Raw genomic sequence first — 6255 nt, 5'->3', positions numbered from 1 at the left:
CAGGCCCAGGGGGGGGTATTCAAGGTAAATGACCTACCATCATAGACGTGCGGCCCTTAAGGGTATATTTTCAAGCTACTTCCCAAAGTGCACTGTAAGGGTTGAAATCAGCAAAGATGAGAAAAATTGCACTCTGAGGGTGTAAAAGTTCGAAAATCTGATCATATTTTGCCTGAAAATGGTAAAAATGTTCAAGAAAATGCACTGTAAGGGTCGATTTTTCGCTCAAATTTGCTCAACTTTTGCAAATTTTTCTCTGCACTGTAAGGGTTATTTCAAAGGCCAATTTTGGGCCGCACAAATGGTTGTTTTTGAATCGAGTGCCCTCCCCCGGGACTCCAGGTTATTCGAAGTTCCATGGGTGATAGTTCAAAGAACTTTTCAAATTGATTCTTTTTAAAAGTAAATTCTCAATTCAATAACTTACTTAGAACTTTTTTTGAGCTACTGAACAGATGACTATGGATAGAGTTACCCATCAAATTCTAATACTTTTTTGCATGAGATTTTGCATGTAATAAATAAAGCGATTAATTTCTTCTCATATATTTGTCATTAAATACATAAATTTATCATTCCATTATATACAGTTTATATTTCAAAAATTATAATTTTCACTCATCTAAATAAAATTAAAAATATTCTGATGGTGAAACCGAAATAGATGCTACCATATTGTTCAAAAGATATGGCTGAGTTCATTGAGTTTCAAGCCGAAGGATAGAGGCGAATACTTAACCTAAGTTCCTAAGCAAGAAAAAATGAAGCGTTAAAATTTGCATAGCATTTCGGATTACGGGCTGAATCTGAAACTTTCTTTAGTTATCATTATTCTTTATGTTCAGGGTTGTAAATACTTATATACGTTTCATAATAATTATGTTCCTTTTGTTCAAGTCAAAATCAACTGTTTTTTTTTTAATTTCCAAAATGTATATCTGCCATTTTTATGGATGGGAATACTTTAAAAGGTACAAGGCGTCTCAAAGGAGATTGTAGTATATTTGCTTTGGTATTCATTTAAATTGTTACAAACGTTCCTTTCTGTGTTTCAATTAAGGACTTTTTGATTCCTTTTTCACTAGAAATCGAAAGAAAATAAACGGTCCTTTGAGAGCATCTAATGAGGTCGTTTTCGTTCCTGACGAAATTATTGTCATTTATAAGAAAATCTTTGAATAAGCGTATTTTACCTAACGTTACTCCGTTTATTTTGGATGAGCATTTTACTGACCAAAAAGGGGACGAATTAGGACTGTTTTGATATACGTTCTTCAAAAAAACTGTATTACATCTCTTTACACCCTGGATATTCTCAGAGTCTCGTTTTAAAAGCTTGATTGCTTGAGAAAATTAGGGGGTTTTAGTAGGCTTTGTAGTTCCCATTTATCTATAAGAAATTTCTCATCAAGTACCTCCGTTTTAAAGAGCTGAGATTAGTAATTTTAGCTGCATTTTTTGAAGTTTCAAGGGGGTGTCTATATTGAGTGAGTCTTTTCGTTCTTACGATTTCATTTTCAAGAAAGACTGGGGGTACAAACGACCGACTCGTTTACTGGATAGAGATTGGTTAAAATGTAAATTTTGTTAAATTATGCTAATTCGAATTCAGAATTTATAAGTGATAGGATGTCCCCGGATTTTCTTTGTTTTGAATACAAATCGGGGTGCTTTTGCTACTTTTTACAAGTTTATGCAATTTTCTTTTCGAATGAGTGAATTCGGTCGAGATTGGTTTTATTTGTATATTGTGCGTGGAAAAGGAATGCCAAAGAAACTTTTATCAAAGAAAATTTGGAAAGATGCTGTAGGAGCTGCTTCTAAACCAAAACGCTTGAGTTTGGTTCCAGATAGAGATGGGTTATTTAATTGTCCTGTAAAGAATTGTGACAGTGAATCGTACCAAACAAAACGAGGTTGCAGGAAGCATGTTTATCAGAGGCATGGGTGGTATTATTTTTTTGACGAAAAGCCAAATGTGGAGGATGTTTTACCAAAGCAGGTTGTGACATCTACAACCCTAAAAAGAACGAAACGCAGTAGGACTACGGATATACCATCTTTCAATCGAGACTGTTCATTTGACATTTCTTTTAAATCCTGGCTGTGTAGTGCCGTCGGTGGCTCTAAAAGCTATAAACAGTCAAGCCAAGTTAGTTGCAGAGTTTTAAAATTTTTAAAATTTTGCTGTCAAGATTGCTACCCTGAGTGGGACATACCACTAACCATCGTAGATTATTGTGTCGGTTCAATTTCTTCTATCTCAGACTTTATCGAATACTTAAAAAAGGATTGGTGTGTTGGCTATGCTGGTTTAATAGGATATATGAACTCCTTGTCGCATGTTCTAGATTTTAGGAGAATGAACAGCACAGCACTTAACGAAACCTATGTGGTATCAGAGATTTATATTGACCGTGTTAAGAAAACGCTGGCTCGAAAAATGCGATGTGAGTGGAACATTTTGCTTAGTGTTGATTATTTGTCTAAGATCGATTGCTGGGCAAGCCTAGAAGATATGCAATCAGTTATTCCTCATCATGCCGAAAGATTTACTCAAATTTTACTTAGTACCTCAACTAAGGACTTTCGTCCATCGTCACACGATCTGTCATTTTGTACTGGGTTTCTCACTGCAGTTCTGTTCCTTATGGTAAAAGCTACTAGACCTATGACTTTTCAATATCTGACTGTAGAAATGATTGAAAATGTTGACCAAAATGGAATGATCGACCAAACAGTGTTCAAAACTATGGAAAAATACGGATTCGACACCTTAATTTTTACAAAACAAGTCTTAGATATTGTCAATGGATACATCAAATGTATTAGATCAAGAATGAATCCGACATGTGACTATCTTCTAATTACTAGGAACGGAACGCAACTTTCACGTCTAAGTGACGTCTTTGGAAGGTTAGTTTTTCAAGCTATTGGAAAGTACATCAATCCAACTAGATATCGACAGATCATTGAAACGGAAAGCGCAGCGAAATTGACAGTCGAAGAACAGCATGTTCTCTCCCAAGACCAAAAACATACTTCGTTTGTCGCGCGAGTCCACTATCAAAAACTTCAATCTAGAGATGTTGCATCGAAAGGGAAACTAGTTATGGAAAAATTAACTGATGAGACTCCATCAAGAAATGCTCTATCAAAAATTACAGAAATTTTAGATACATCGACTCTTCAAGCCCCGCACTTTGATATCACACAATCAGACTCTGTTACACAAAACAATCGAACCAAAGCAAAAGGTCAACGCCAGAAAAAAGTAGCATTTTCTTCGACAGAAGATAAATTCTTGAAACTAGGAATTCAGAAATATGGGTGTGCATGGTCAAAGATTCTGGCTGATCCTGAATTCTCATTTCATTCGTCAAGACAGGGTGCAACATTATGTCGTAGGGCACAGACTTGTAAATTTACTTAATTTTTTTTTTAAATCGTGTTTTTCATTTTGAAAATTTCATTGATACTGTTTGAAATAATTTGGAATGGTTCAATTTTAAATCCTCCCTTCTATGCCAGTTTTTTAAATATTTTGATATGTTAAATTGAAAAAATTTAAAATCTCTTATTCCAAGACCGTCAAAATTTCAAAATTAGAGTTGTAAAAAAATTTAAAACTAATTTAAGTGTTTCCAACAGAGGTCAATACCATTTTTCTTTAAAGTGAAGACCGTTCTATAGACCATTACACCATTTTAGTTTCTCTCTCTATAAGGTAGAGTACCAAAACTTTTAAAACTTTCCCCGATTTCTTGTGTACCGGTAGTTTTCCAATTCGGGTTATATTTCTGGACCTGTTAAAAGGACCACTGAAGATGGAAATATTACACACTCTACTTGTCCTTTCCGACAAAATGACAGATTTACAAAAGAGGAAAGAGGAGGAAATGCTACAGCAAAATTGTGCCTGTTTTAGCCAATCAACTATGATCAAGCTGTATGGACCAAAGCCAAAAGGTGACCTTTTTGATTTTTTCTTACAAGCTCAGCTCGTTTTCAATTTCGTCCTTTTATGTGTCTTAAAGGTTAAGTTTTGGACAGAACATGACTTTCATGTTTTTTTCTTTATTTTCAGAGCCCGACGTCATTGTGATATCTTCGGATGAAGAACGAAAAAGTGGAGAAGATGAGAAAATATTGAAAACGAGAACCAAAAGAACTAGTGTGACAGTGGAGGTGGAAGAATTTATAATAAGGAAAAAGAAAAGGAAAAAGTCAAAATAAAAGGAATGTTTCTTGATTATTTAAACCCAATACAAAATGTTACAAAAACCGAAGACCATTCTGTAGACCAGTAGACGAGGGGTAGCCCAGTGGATTTATAAGAGTTTCTATTGGGAGACCATCAGACCGTCGAATTTGAGATTCCAGAGTCAAAGGGAAGGTAACAAAAGCATCAAAATTTTCAAAGTCCTAACTCAAATTCGATTTATACTCTTTTGAAAAAGAAGACCATTCTGTAGACCAGTAGACCAAGGGTAGCCCGGTGGATTTATAAGAGTTTCTATTGGGAGACCATCAGACCGTCGAATTTGAGATTCCAGAGTCAAAGGGAAGGTAACAAAAGCATCAAAATTTCAAAGTCCTAACTCAAATTCGATTTATACTCTTTTGAAAATGAAGACCATTCTGTAGACCAGTAGACCAGGGGTAGCCCGGTGGATTTATGAGAGTTTCTATTGGGAGACCATCAGACCGTCGAATTTGAGATTCCAGAGTCAAAGGGAAGGTAACAAAAGCATCAAAATTTTCAAAGTCCTAACTCAAATTCGATTTATACTCTTTTGAAAATGAAGACCATTCTGTAGACCAGTAGACCAGGGGTAGCCCGGTGGATTTATGAGAGTTTCTATTGGGAGACCATCAGACCGTCGAATTTGAGATTCCAGAGTCAAAGGGAAGGTAAAAAAGCATCAAAATTTTCAAAGTCCTAACTCAAATTCGATTTATACTCTTTTGAAAAATGAAGACCATTCTGTAGACCAGTAGACCAGGGGTAGCCCGGTGGATTTATGAGAGTTTCTATTGGGAGACCATCAGACCGTCGAATTTGAGATTCCAGAGTCAAAGGGAAGGTAAAAAAGCATCAAAATTTTCAAAGTCCTAACTCAAATTCGATTTATACTCTTTTGAAAAATGAAGACCATTCTGTAGACCAGTAGACCAGGGGTAGCCCGGTGGATTTATGAGAGTTTCTATTGGGAGACCATCAGACCGTCGAATTTGAGATTCCAGAGTCAAAGGGAAGGTAAAAAAGCATCAAAATTTTCAAAGTCCTACCTCAAATTCGATTTATACTCTTATGAAAATGAAGACCATTCTGTAGACCAGTAGACCAAGGGTAGCCCGGTGGTTTTATGAGAGTTTCTATTGGGAGACCATCAGACCGTCGAATTTGAGATTCCAGAGTCAAAGGGAAGGTAACAAAAGCATCAAAATTTTCAAAGTCCTAACTCAAATTCGATTTATACTCTTTTGAAAAATGAAGACCATTCTGTAGACCAGTAGACTAGGGGTAGCCCGGTGGATTTATGAGAGTTTCTATTGGGAGACCATCAGACCGTCGAATTTGAGATTCCAGAGTCAAAGGGAATGTAAAAAAGCATCAAAATTTTCAAAGTCCTAACCCAAATTCGATTTATACTCTTTTGAAAATGAAGGCCATTCTGTAGACCAGGGGTAGCCCGGTGGATTTATGAGAGTTTCTATTGGGAGACCATCAGACCGTCGAATTTGAGATTCCAGAGTCAAAGGGAATGTAAAAAAGCATCAAAATTTTCAAAGTCCTAACTCAAATTCGATTTATACTCTTTTGAAAAATGAAGACCATTCTGTAGACCAGTAGACCTGGGGTAGCCCGGTGGATTTATGAGAGTTTCTACTGGGAGACCATCAGACCGTCGAATTTGAGATTCCAGAGTCAAAGGAAAGGTAAAAAAGCATCAAAACTTTCAAAGTCCTAACTCAAATTCGATTTATACTCTTTTGAAAATGAAGACCATTCTGTAGACCAGTAGACCAGGGGTAGCCCGGTGGATTTATGAGAGTTTCTATTGGGAGACCATCAGGCCGTCGAATTTGAGATTCCAGAGTCAAAGGGAATGTAAAAAAGCATCAAAATTTTCAAAGTCCTACCTCAAATTCGATTTATACTCTTTTGAAAATAAAGACCGTTCTGTAGACCAGTAGACCAGGGGTAGCTTGGTGGATTTATAAGAGTTTCTATGGGGAAACCATCAGACC

The sequence above is a fragment of the Clytia hemisphaerica genome, unplaced genomic scaffold (assembly GCF_902728285.1).
Source record: "Clytia hemisphaerica strain Z4C2 unplaced genomic scaffold, Clytia hemisphaerica genome assembly, whole genome shotgun sequence".
NCBI classification, from domain to species: Eukaryota; Metazoa; Cnidaria; class Hydrozoa; order Leptothecata; family Clytiidae; genus Clytia; species Clytia hemisphaerica.
The sequence above is the reverse complement of the archived record's forward strand: the minus strand, read 5'-3'. Positions refer to the sequence as shown.